Source organism: Numida meleagris, chromosome 1 (assembly GCF_002078875.1).
Source record: "Numida meleagris isolate 19003 breed g44 Domestic line chromosome 1, NumMel1.0, whole genome shotgun sequence".
NCBI classification, from domain to species: domain Eukaryota; kingdom Metazoa; phylum Chordata; class Aves; order Galliformes; family Numididae; genus Numida; species Numida meleagris.
Window position 1 is genome coordinate 186,689,775 of NC_034409.1, and position 13,052 is coordinate 186,702,826.

Here is a 13,052-nt window from a genome sequence, read left to right on the forward strand (position 1 = left end):
GAAGGAAGGAAAAGGAAGGAAGGAAAAGGAAGGAAGGAAAAGGAAGGAAGGAAAAGGAAGGAAGGAAAAGGAAGGAAGGAAAAGGAAGGAAGGAAGGAAAAGGAAGGAAGGAAGGAAAAGGAAGGAAGGAAGGAAAAGACCATCCATGTTCTTCTTCTTCTTAAAATGACAACATGTGCAAACAGGCATGTTCATTTCTGTCGTTTCACTAAAAAGTTGCTTTATATTTTTTTAAAATCATTCTACATCATCATAGAATTGTAGAATTTATGTATATAATAATGTAAGTAAAACTTTAATTGGATCAATTATCTCACCAACTTCTCTGAGCAACTTAATGCATCAACAGGAAAAAATGGATTTATCTTCAAAAACACTGGTATTGATTCTTGATTCAAGGTATTTTAACCTACATTTTGTGGGAACAAATAGCATCTGATTGATTACTCACCAAATATTGACCCCGATCTGGAGTGTTTGCTCAGTGACCAGCCTCAGAGCATTCCGAATTCATGGAGGAGTTGTTTACTCACTTGATGGATGCCAGGCTGGTGAGCAGGAGGAAGAATTCAATAAATCATTTCTGACGTTAACCTTGCAGAAACAAATTCCCAAGAGTGTTTGGGTTAGTTCTGCTGCCGGTGCTTGTGCAAACATTGAAGAACAGAATTCACACTGCTATCTCTCTGTGACTAGTTTACCTAACAAAAGTTCCTTGTAGGCATTTCCAGATAAAGTCAATGGGACAGGCGTGGAAGAAGCAAAATGCATTTCCTTCATTCAAACAAGCATTAGCGTGTCATCAGCAACAAAACTTGCACGACAGATTTTGGTTTTCAGAAAATAAGAAAGCATGTACCAGATTAAGCAATGAAATATCATTTTATTCGTGCAAGTAAGAAGAGTATCCCAAATTCCAGAATTTGGCATCTGTACTTTTCTGTGTGTAACCATTTTAGTGTAATCTCTATCAATGTTAGAAAATTTTCCCTGTGGCTATTGTTTACCATAGCAACTAACTAATGTGATTAAGATTATATAGGTCAGACATTCTTGATCTACCGTAAGAAATGGTGGGTCTAAAAATCTCATTTTTAGACCTTGAGGGCTAGATGAGCTCTTCCCAGACTCAGGTATGTCTTCCCCTTTCAGTGTTATAGAGACCAGACATGGAGCTCAGCCACACTTTCCCATTCTCCATTACTTCTGCTGAGAACAATGAAGGCTGTCTTGCTCTTGCCACTAACTCAAGCAGGAGGCTCTGAATTCATCCAGGGAGCAGGATTTTGGCCCAGCGTTGCTCTCTGTCCATGATCCCACATAGTCAAGCCAGGCACAGCCCATGCACACCTGTATCACTGGGGTTTCTGCACACTGATCCACCTACCTATGGGTAGAGAAGGGTGTCCCAAGGCAGCAAAAGGCAAAACAAAATCTCACCAGCCTGAGTTGTCCACCTGCAGTACCCTACATTGCTAAATCTGTCCAATCTAGGATGGATCTTTCCACCAAGCCCCTCAGGGCCAAGGAAAGATTTAGAATCATAGAATCACCAAGGTTAGAAAAGACCTGTAAGATCATCTAGTACAACTGTCCACCTACCACCAGTCCTTCCCCACAGTACTTGAGGTACAGCCTCACCAGAGCTGAGTACAGCTCGATCATAGAAGCAGGTCAGGTTGGTCAAGCAAGACCTGCCTTTCATGAACCTGTGCTGGCTGGGCCTGGTTCTCTGGTTGCCCTGCACATGCTATGTCATCTCACCCAAGATGATCTGCTCCGTAACCTTCCCTGGCACTGAGATCAGGCTGACAGGCCTGTAGTTCCTTGGATCCTTCTTATGATCCTTCTTGTAGATTTATTCCTCTACATGCCACAAATCTCAGTTCCTTCAAGTGAAAGGCAAAAAAAAAAAATGTCTCTGGTCTCAGATCTCTGTGGGCTGCTGCAAGCACATGTTAATACTTTCCTGATGGCTCCAGTAACTTTTGCCACATGTTAAACCCATCAGCAAGGGGTTAGCTCAATAATTCTAGGGTCCTTTTTCTACGAAGATAAATGAACAGGAAATTCACTGACAAAACCTCCCCGGTGCTTTTTAGCAGGTGGTTCTTCCCACATCACAAGACTCAAAGTTCCTGGAAACATGTTATTTGTTCTCAGTAGAAAGGAGAAACAACTGACCAAAATGTGGGAAACCAACATGTGGGCTCTACAGACCACACTGCCCACTAACCTACTGTTGCTCATTCATCCAAGCAGTGGCAGTGAGAGGGAAGGGACTGGGGTTTTCCCTCCTGGGAACACCAGTTTGGAGAAAACATCCTCTCTGAGTCTGTAGTCCCCATCTATCACAGAGACAGGGCAATCCACCCACCAGCACAGCAGGCGGGACTCCTGCTGAGGACAGGTCTGCAGGTCTGACAGTGGGAGAAACCTCCCACTTACACTCTGGAAATTGAATTTCACAATGGTGAACAACAAAATTCCCCAAATCCCCAAGTCAATCTTCTTTCCACCCTGTGCACAGAGAGTGTGCTCATCAAATCAGAGTTCAATACATGTTCAGTTTTGCATAATTAACGCCCCATTTGTCCTTACACTGAATGAAGTATAATCAACCAGGAAGGACGTATAACCAACACGTTTTGCTGCCCACTTAGTTACATGTAAGCAGAGTTGTCACACAGGTAAGCACAGAGCTACACATTTCTCCAAGTCCTAAGGTGCTCAGACATTTATTATGTGCTGTAAATGTTCCATTTGGTAGACTGTGCAGAAAGCTGGTGGCTCAGAAGTCATTGAAGAGGAGTCCTATTTTTCTCCCTTGTGTTAGCACTATTCTCTGTTAAAAAAAAAAAAAAGTGCAGAAAAGTGTAAAGGCCTGGAATTTCACCTGTTTTCACCTAATGTTCATGGTTTCAGGGTATGTGAGTGGAATCTGCAGAGAGCACCTGCTCTGAGATGTCACCCTGTGCTTTCTATATTCCAACTGAAGGCATTCAGCTCCACCTGCCCTTTGAGACCTTGCTCTCTTGATGCTTTTGAAGTGGCAAATGCAATTTACCCAAATTAGAAGTAAAAATATATTGATGTAAATTATAATGAAAAATTAATGAAAAATTGTATGTGAAAAGTGCACTTTTTAATCTTAAAAGTTATGAAGATTTTCAAGAGAAAGTTTTATTCCTCTATCCATAGATAAGATAAAATGATACTTGAAGAACAGGAAACTCTGGCATGTCTCGATTCAGAGTAGATTTGCTGCTAAGGAACTATTTCCTCCTGGTGTATGTCTGAGGACTGAACACTGTGGGGATTGGTGCTGCTAACACACTGCCCAAGGCCCACAGAAAACCTTCTGGCTGCAGGTTGGTCAAAGCAAATGATATGCTCAACTCTTAAACCAACAATTTAGGGACCAACGATAAGCTGACACGTGTTTGTCTACTGTTCTGTTGAAGCAGCATAAATGCAAGTGTCATCTTGCATCCGGGCAGATAAAACAGCTCTGATAAGGGTTCTGTCATGTCAGTTGCACATGGTGCATTTTGGCAAGCTGCCACGCTCACAGCCAGCTTACTTTATTTGCATTTTGCCCTGGGTGTTTCAGCAGTGTGAATTGTGCCTCAGCACTGCTCCCTCACAACTTTGGGGAGATTTCTGGCTCCTTCCCACCCAGATGGAGACCTGTATCATAGAGTCAAAGTATTGTTAGGGTTTAAAGGCCACAGAGAGTTTTGAACTCTTTGTAATTCACCACTTCTTTCATTTGCTGGCCCTTGTGAAAGTCTGCACCCTGATCCAAGCAAGCTGGTCTTCTTTCCTATTGCCCTCATGCTCTGTCTGCGTTGTATTTCTTGCACATTCTGATTTTTTAGCTATGTTCCTTTACATAGTCCCTAGGTCTTTGAGGAGATGTTTCTGATGCCCCTCCTTAGTAGGATCTCCTACACGGTGACCCAAAGGGAGATGCTTTACAGGTTGTTTGAGACGGTGACAGTCCGGGATACTAAATTCCCTGAACTTCTCTAAAACTATTAGAAAGTGTCCAAAGGAGGAATATGGAGATAGGGAAGGGTCTGAGGGCAAGGTGCGTGAGGAGCAGCTGAGGTCCCTGTTGTGCTCAGCCCAGAGCAGAGCAGGCTGAGGGGAGGCCTCGTGGTGGCTGCAGCTCCTCACAGGGAGTGGAGGGGCAGCGCTGAGCTCTGCTCTCTGTGGACAGCAGCAGGACAGGGCTGCTCATCTCCTGCCAATGCATGACTCTCAGCTTTTACACTGCTCCCAATATTGCCACCCTCTTCTTTCCACCTACTCAGGCTTTGTAAATGTTTCGCCGCATTAACTCAAATTCTACCATATATTTACAAAGGTTTGTGACCTTTAGCTGCAGTCAATCATTCCCCATGGTCAAATTTGTATTTTTCCCCCCGCAGCTCCTTCATCACACTGCTGTTGCTTGTAAATGATTTACCCAGGGCTTGCAGAGCACTGACTGTATCCTGCACAGCTCACTCGCAGTCCTGCTCTGGTTTAGGTTCCCCAGATTTCCTAATGTCTTCTTCAGATCTCCTTACACTTTGTTAGTAGAATCACAGAATCGTCTGAGTTGGACGGGACCTTTAAAGGCTGTCTAGTCCAACTCCTCTGCAATGAACAGGGACACCTACAGTTCAATCAGGGTTCACAAAGCCCCATGCAGCCTGACCTTGTGTGTCTCCAGGGAGAGGGAATCAGCATTTGTTCCTTATCTTCTGTACAGCATGTTCTTGGCTGCATTAAAGAGGTTTGGGACAAGAACAGTGCTGCATGTAAGTAAGCGCAAAATGTATAGGAAATTATGTGGATGGAGAAAAGTAGATCACTGGTGTCTATTTCTGGGTGTGTGCCCTATTTTTGCATACACTCATACCTGTATATATGTTTATATATCTGATCACAATGTTTACGTGCATTATTAATGCCTGTCTGTTTCTGAATGTGAACCTCAGCGTCAGTGATTTGGGGACATTTTGCTCTGTCTCACATCCTCTGGGTAAACCGATCAGAATATTCTGAAAGTGTCAATCTTTAAATTAAATTCAATTAATTTCAAATTAAATTTAAAATTCAAGTTAAATACTAGATATTAAAGCTAAACATTAAATGTGTTTTAATAAAGTGACTTTAAGTGTTTCAAATAGACCCGTGGTAAGAAACACAGCTAGCTCTGGAGACAACATCCATTCTCCATACACTGCTCACATGCAGTTGCTCACGCAGCCATCATCAGTAGGCCATGGGCAGCACCTGCACATAATGCTAGCATTTGGACCCCAGTCTGGATACCTGTGAACTAAAAGTTGTTGTACACCTCTCAGCTCTGATGCATCTAAGTTCTTTCTGAGCTTTTTCATGCTCGCATGAGGTTGCCAACAGGAATGCCTACCACTGCTCCCTCCTGTGGAGTTTGAAATATAAGAAAAATTATGTTTTAGAATGCTTATCAAGACAAGCAGCCCATCTTGGTGGTGGGAAAATTAATATGGAGTTACAGCGTCAATGAATAAAGGAAAAGCAACTGACATCATCTACTTGGACTTGTGCAAAGTATTTGACTCTGTCCTGCATTACATCCTGGTCGCCAAATTGGAGGAAAATGTATTTGATGGATGGACTACTCACTGGATAAGGAATTTTCTGGATGGTCGCACTCAGAGAGCTGCGGTCAGTGGCTCAGTGTCCAAGAGGAGACCGGTGACAAGTGGTGCTCCTCAGTGATCAGTGTTGGGACCAGTGCTATTTAACATCAATGTAGACAACATGGACAGTGGGATAGAGTGCACCCTCAGCAAGTTTGCAGATGACACCAAGCTGAGTGGTGTAGTTGATATGCTAGAGGGAAGGGACACTATCCAGAGGGACCTGAACAGGCTGGAGAGGTGGGCCCATGCCCATGAAGTTCAACAAGGCCAAACGCAAGGCCCTGCATCTGGGTTGGGGCAATCCCAAGCACAGATACAGACTGGGCAGAGAATGGCTTGAGAGCAGCCCTGAGCAGAAGGATTTGGGAGTATTGACTGATGAGAGATTCAAGATGAGCTTGCAGCCCTGAAGGCCAAACCATATCCTGGGTTGTATCAAGAGAAGTGTGACCAGCAGGTCGAGGGGGGAGATTCTGCCCCTCTACTCTGCTCTTGTGAGACCCCACTTGGTGTACTGCGTCCTGTTCTGGAGCCCCCAACATAAGAAGGATGTGGAGATGTTGGAGCAGGTCCAGAGGAGGGCCACAAAGATGATCAGAGGGCTGGAGCACCTCTCCTGTGAGAACAGGCTGAGAGAGCTGGGGCTCTTCAGCCTCAAGAAGAGAAGGCTCCAGGGAGATCTTCTAGCAGCCTTCCAGTACCTGAAGGGGGCCTACAGGAAAGCTGGGGAGGGACTTTTTATAAGGGCAGGTAGTGACAGGATGAGGGGAAATGGTTTTAAGTGGAAGAGGGTAGATTTAGACTAAGTAATAGGAAGAAAATCCTTACTGTGAGGGTGGTGAGACACTGGAACAGGTTGCCGAGTGAGGCTGCAGATGCCCCCTCCCTGGAAACATTCAAGGCCAGGATGGGGCTTTGAGCAACCTGGTCTAGTGGGAAGTGTCCCTGCCTATACCATGGGGGGTGGGAATGAGATGATCTTTATGGTCCTTTCTAACACAGACCGTTCTATGATTCTATGAATAGTAGAGATAAGCCTCTGAAAAGCACACCATCCACTAGGATAAACAAATAAGCTGTTTGCCTCATGCAAACCTAGTAGTAAACATGATACTTTTACTGACCATATCCGCTGAGCTTTGGAGTTAGTCACATCATAAGTACTATTGCAGCAGCCATCACCCAACAAAGCAGCAGAGGGACCGCAGAGACTTGAGGCACATGGATACAGCAGCTAGGAACTGGGCAGGGTGCAGCAAACATGCCAACTTGCTTGGACAATTTGAGCATGAGATTTTTGACCCCCTGATAAGTGAGATAGTGGCCATGGGTTGTTATGCACACAAAGACAAGCACAGATTTCAAACTGAAACCCAGCAATTATCATGATCTAAACTGGTGTGCTTCAGACTCGGATGGGAGCATTAAGCCCTCTGTAGTGTGGCTGGCCCACTGTGGTCATCAAACAAGGACTCTGGGAGGGAAACCCACTGTTGCAGTATCATAGAATTATAGAATCATTATGGTAGGAAAAGACCACTAAGATCATCTAGTCCAACCAACAACCCATCAGCACCATGCGCACTAACCCGTGTCCCTCAGTGCCACATCAGTGCTTGAACACCTCCAGAGACAGTGACTCCACCACCTCCCTGGGCAGCCTGTGCCAATGTATTCCCACTCTGTCTGAGAAGAATATTTCCTAATATCCAACCTGAACCTCCCCTGGTGCAACTTAAGGCCATTCCCTCTCATCCTATCACTGTTACCCACCTCACTACAATTTCCCTTCATGGAGCTGTAGAGAGCAGTAAGGTTTCCCCTGGGCCTTTTCTTCTCCAGGAGGGAGATTGCCACAGGGAAATGGAGTTCCTCAGAAGGAAATCCCACAGGAAAACCGAACAGAGCAAAACCTTCGATAAATAATGGAGATGGCTTGAAAATATCTTCTGATGCTCCCATTCTTGCTCTTACAGAAACCTCGTTCCCTTTCCCACACCCGGCAGGAGCTAAAGGCTGAAGGGATCTCCAAGGGCCGTAGAACAGCTCCTTGCTGCCCAGGACCTGGTGTGTGTGTGGCCACTAGGTGTCACGGCTGTCCCACAGAAGCCACGTCCCCCCAGCGCACCGAGTTTCTTATCAGCTGCTAGAAACTCCCAGATCCGCGTAAAACCACACCGAGCAGGGATTAGCCGTGCTCGGTGCCCTCTGCTCGTCATGGGGCAAGCAGAGAGCAGCGTGCCCAGGCTGGACCCACGGGCGGGCTCCTGCCCAGCACACCGACAGCAGGGATCGGAGGTGCAGAACTGGTTTTTCAGTTCAGCATGCAGAAGTGGCTTCACGAAAGAAAATCTGTATTCGGGTCTGTATTCTCCAGGTGCCACAATGCACAGTGTCAGCACACGTTCCAGGAAAATTCAGTACTTCCTCAGCACAGCCAACCAGAGCTGCATCCTATATTTCAGGTTGTCACCGTGCCTTCTACAGTGGTGTAGAAATTGACTTAATAAAGAGTCTCAAACTATTTTCTTTTCTGTGTGCATTTTCCCTGGATGAATATCTCAATTTCCTTTTTCAGCTCCACTTCTCCACAAAGGGAAAAGTGCCAGATACTTTTCATTCTGTCATTACCCCCCCCCCCTCCCCAAGCCATAAACCAGGTGTTACACAGAGAATGGACTGCTTTCTTCCCAGTCCTTAAATGCATTACAATATCAGCTTTATCCAGTCCTATTTTTTATGGTGTTCTTCACCAAGTGTTCAAAAAGGCTTGTGATGGAGACTTGATACATCTAGATTGTGGCTGTGTGTGAGGAGCCAGCTCAAACCTTCCCTCTGTCTCCAAAGCAGCCACTGCCTTGCTATCGGCATCCCACAGGCCTCCTACTCTCCCTAGCACCTTGTACATGCCTGCTTCCAGCCAGCCCACATATTTACATTTCCACCATTAGAATTACTTTCACAGGGAGGCTGTGTGGATCGATTATTTCCCATTGTGATCTACTTTGTCATTAAATTGTGTGGGCGTCTGTTTTTACAGTGGCGTGTGGGATGTTTGGGGAGGGACTGTGAGTGTAGTGATAGGATAAGGGGTAACAGCTTTTAACTGAAAGAGGGTGGATATGTATTAGATATAAATAAGAAATTCTTCATTACGAGGACAGTGAGGCTTTGACACTGCTGCTCAGAGAAGCTGTGGTGCCCCATCCCTGGAGGTGCTCAAGGCCAGGTTGGATGGGGCCCTGGGCAGCCTGAGCTGGTGGGGTGCAACCAGCCCACGGCAGGGGTCGGAACTGCGTGGGCTTTAAGGTCTCTTCCAACCCAACCCAATCCATGATTCTATAAGTGTGCCTTATTAGTGGTTAGCAACCCTGCCCACGGCAGAGCGCTGGAATTAGAAGACCTTTGAGATCCCTTCCAACCCAATCCATTCTATGATTCATTGATTAATGTAAGTTAATATTAATTGAGCTATATGACAGATTTCCTGTATCTTCCTTTGCAAAGATGTTCCTGCAGCATATGTCAAGGGTTGTTAACACATCAGCTGCAGCACATCCATCACTGAAAAATATTTAAGTGGGACTAATTCCTTGGGTAGCAAAGCTTGTTGGCCTTTGACAGAGTTACATCATGGGTGAACTTAGCCATCACTGTCTGGCATAAGACAATCTTGGTACCAAATTACAATAGCAGATGAGCATTATCTAGGCGGTGCTTGACAGCCCTAAGTATCCCTCTTCCTCATCCTCCTGTTCTTTCAGATGTTCCTGAACCCATTCATTTATAACACGTGCATTCAGAAAATGGAAGTGAACACAGGGAGTGCGCAGCTGGGAGCCTCCCAGCATAAGCCTTTGGGCGTCCTAATAGCTCTTCTAATTGCATCCATCATTTCTGATGACAACTTCATGAAATGAAACATTTTCATTTTCCATCCAAGCATCACTAATTGGACTCACTGATGTGGTTCACTATGATGCGGCATTCCAGAACAGGAGCTGAGGGACACAACAGAGACTATCATTTTGTGATGCAAGTATAGACTCCATTCAGCTTCCATAATTGGTGCCTTCATTGATGGCATTTTGTCAGGAGTTACAGCAAACAGAGAAAGAACTGAACACACACATCTGGATGTGATTCATGCTCTTGTTAGAGGGTGACCATTTGCCTGTCTTTCAATCTCTCTGCACTCAGAGCACCCCTCTGACACATCTTACATGACAGCCTGTCTTTTTCGTTCTTCTTGTGCAGGACCTGGTATGGTAAGACAATAGGAGCATGGCAAGTTCCTCTACTTCAGAAGCATTGGTGGATATTCCCTGTAGGTGCCAGGATCACAGGCCAGTATCTTCCTGTGAAGTCAAGGGAGTGAGCAAATCAAATTTATTTGGATGACTTCACATGGCAAATGCAAGGAAGTGAGCGTTAAAGGGATGTGAGAAATGAATAGAACTCACAGTACTCCACTTCGGGAATAATTTGCCAGGAGCCTACAAATAAATCTGGCAGACAGGAAGCCAGGGCTTATTTCTAGACAGAGTGCTTAACAGTTAAAACTGAAGTCTGCTGAACTTTGGTACATAAATATACTTGTGTTTCTTTTTACCGATGAGGCATAGCAGTCGGATTTATTCATTTACGTGAGATGAAGCTGTAAGAAAAGATTTAAAAACCAGACTGCTGGCCACTGGTGATGCTGAACAAACTTGTCTGCAGGAAAGCTCAGAGCAGTATTTGGGAAGGAATGGTCTTTACACGTGGACGGTGTTCATTCCTTTGATGACAACATAACTCAAACAGCAAAGCCATATGTCTTTAGAGACGAATCACAGAATTGAGAAAGGAGAAGATCCTAACACTAAGTAAACACAATGGAAAGAACAATGTGCAAGTAATATTCTCACTTTATGAAGGGTTGTACTGTGTTTGCAGACAGATCTCTCATTTTAGCATTATGGGTTTTGAACCCCTCTGATATTTGTAGCCTGAAAAATCCTTTACAGACTCCGTTATTCTGAAAATAATGTCTCCTATTTCTTTCCATAGAAACTACAACAGATAATAAAAAGCACATTAACACTATTAGATAGAGCAAATTCTCAGCTGCAAAACACTATTTGTCAGCACAGTCACCACCACTGGTGCATTTTCACCAGTGATGAACAAGAGCCTGCATGTCACACTCATATCTGCACTAGGAGAGGTGACCCACTGTCACTGTCACCGCTGCTGAAACGCAGCACCCATCAGCTCACTGTGCTCACATCCACTGCTTGGTCTCCATAAATGTTCAACAAGTGACAATGAATGTCAGTGGGTACAAATTTTCCTCATGGAGGAATTCAGTGATACACCTTTGCTTCGTACGCACTTCCATGTCTGACACCATTCTGTCAGTCTGCCCCTCTGCTGCCATCTGTCACACAGCAACAAAATGTAATGGAATATTGGTGGGAATGTTCAGCATCTACTGCCGTATCACCAACATCCACCTCTGATTTGGCAGGCCAACATAATAATGTAGGAGGCATTACTTTCGGAGCAGCCCTCATATCACCAAGGAAAAGCAGTACCACATGTTTGAAGGTGTGGGAACCCTCCAGTTCAGGTCAGGAAATCTAACTGGGTAACAGCCTGTACCCTTCCTGGAAATCAGGTGTATGTCTCTGCTGCTAAAATTTAGCTGGTTTAACAGACAGTTCAGAAAATTGGATACAGTTTCCCAATCTGAGGACAGAAGGTGAGAAAAATAAGTACTAATTTAGCCAGCAGCCAAGGACAGAACTCAAACAAGACAACAATTATTCAGTGGCTTTTTATCTGAGGACTGGATAGAGCTGCTTGTGTGAATATTTTTGTATGTGCACATGTGGGATCCAATCCAGAAATATTCTCAGGTTTTTTTAAATAAACTTCTCTAATTCAGCAGAGGACTACTGATCAAAATTGTGTGGGTTTTGATCCATAAGAGCACATGGATCAAACCATCAATTTGGGCTGTGAAGAGTATCTTGAAATTCCCAACCTTGCCCAAGTCAGAAAAAGAATTTGAATCTAAGTTGCTCCTTCCCCACTGAGGAAAGTGCCGTTGTACCGAGGCAATACATTGACTGTTCTGATGGTCTGTCTTACATCTTTCATTACAAACTCTGGAAGATGTCCATTTTAACCTTGATGCAGTACAAAACATTTTAGGTCATCAGAATTTGAGGTTAACTGAGGGGAACAGCAAAGTCCAGAGAATGTTGGTCAGTGGTGCAAAGTCCAGTTGACGATCAGTAAGTAGTGATGTACCCTGGGGGTCAGTACTGGGTCCAGTCCTGTATAAGATGTTTTGGAGTCTCCTCCTTGGAGATCTTCCAAAGCCGCCTGGACATGGCCCTGGGCACCCTGCTCTGGGCATCCCCGCTGGAGCAGGGGTTGGGCCAGATGGACCCAGAGGTCCCTGCCAACCTCAGCCATTCTGTGATTCTGTGATTCTCTATGAATTCATAAGATGGGACTGTAGTTGAGATTCTGTCTCTGAAATTTTAACTACTGAGTTCAAATTTTGGAATATTTGCTGCAAGATGAATTTGCTGGAAGTACACCCTGCAAAACACAACATCCATAGCGCTCATTCACTTCAGCAACCCACACAGAATACTGTTTCACATCCAAAGTGTACATCTGCCAATACCTGTTGGTTACATTTACACACTTCAATATGCAGAAGAAAAGACCATACCATTGGAATTAGATAGATAATACTGGAATTGCTACTGAGAAGAAAAGTTTCTAGGATGACTCTGAGGACTAACCCAATCCAGCACAGATAGTAATTAATTATGGCTGTAAAGTATGGGTCCAGAAGCATACGTTTCCTGTCCGTGGTCCTGTTGCATAATGCAGTGATTTAAGCACAGGAGATTAGCATAATATTTGTCTCAATCCAATTTCTACCCCACATTTTTACAGCAAATAACTAAAATTCATCTAGTTCCCATCCACTAGCGGTAAAAGCAAACATACCAGAGTGCCAAAATACCAGACACGCTAATTGTTGTAACTGACATCAATACACAATTTTACAAGCATAAACACAAAAGCGTAGCCCAAATAAATAATCTCTAGAAGGTATGAATAGCAAAACTGCCTGCAAAAAGTATTCCAAGAGCATTTTGTAAAGCTAAATCCATTTATTTTCGTGAGAGCCTCTTGACACAGGCATACAAACAGATGGAGATTCTGCTGCACAGCCTAATGTAACATGGATTGACCTCACTTGATGTGTGAGAGTTAGAATTAATATTTGAACACACTGAACATCTATTTCCTGTGAGCAAAAACCAGAAAGGCAGATATGCACAAGATGCTTTGTTA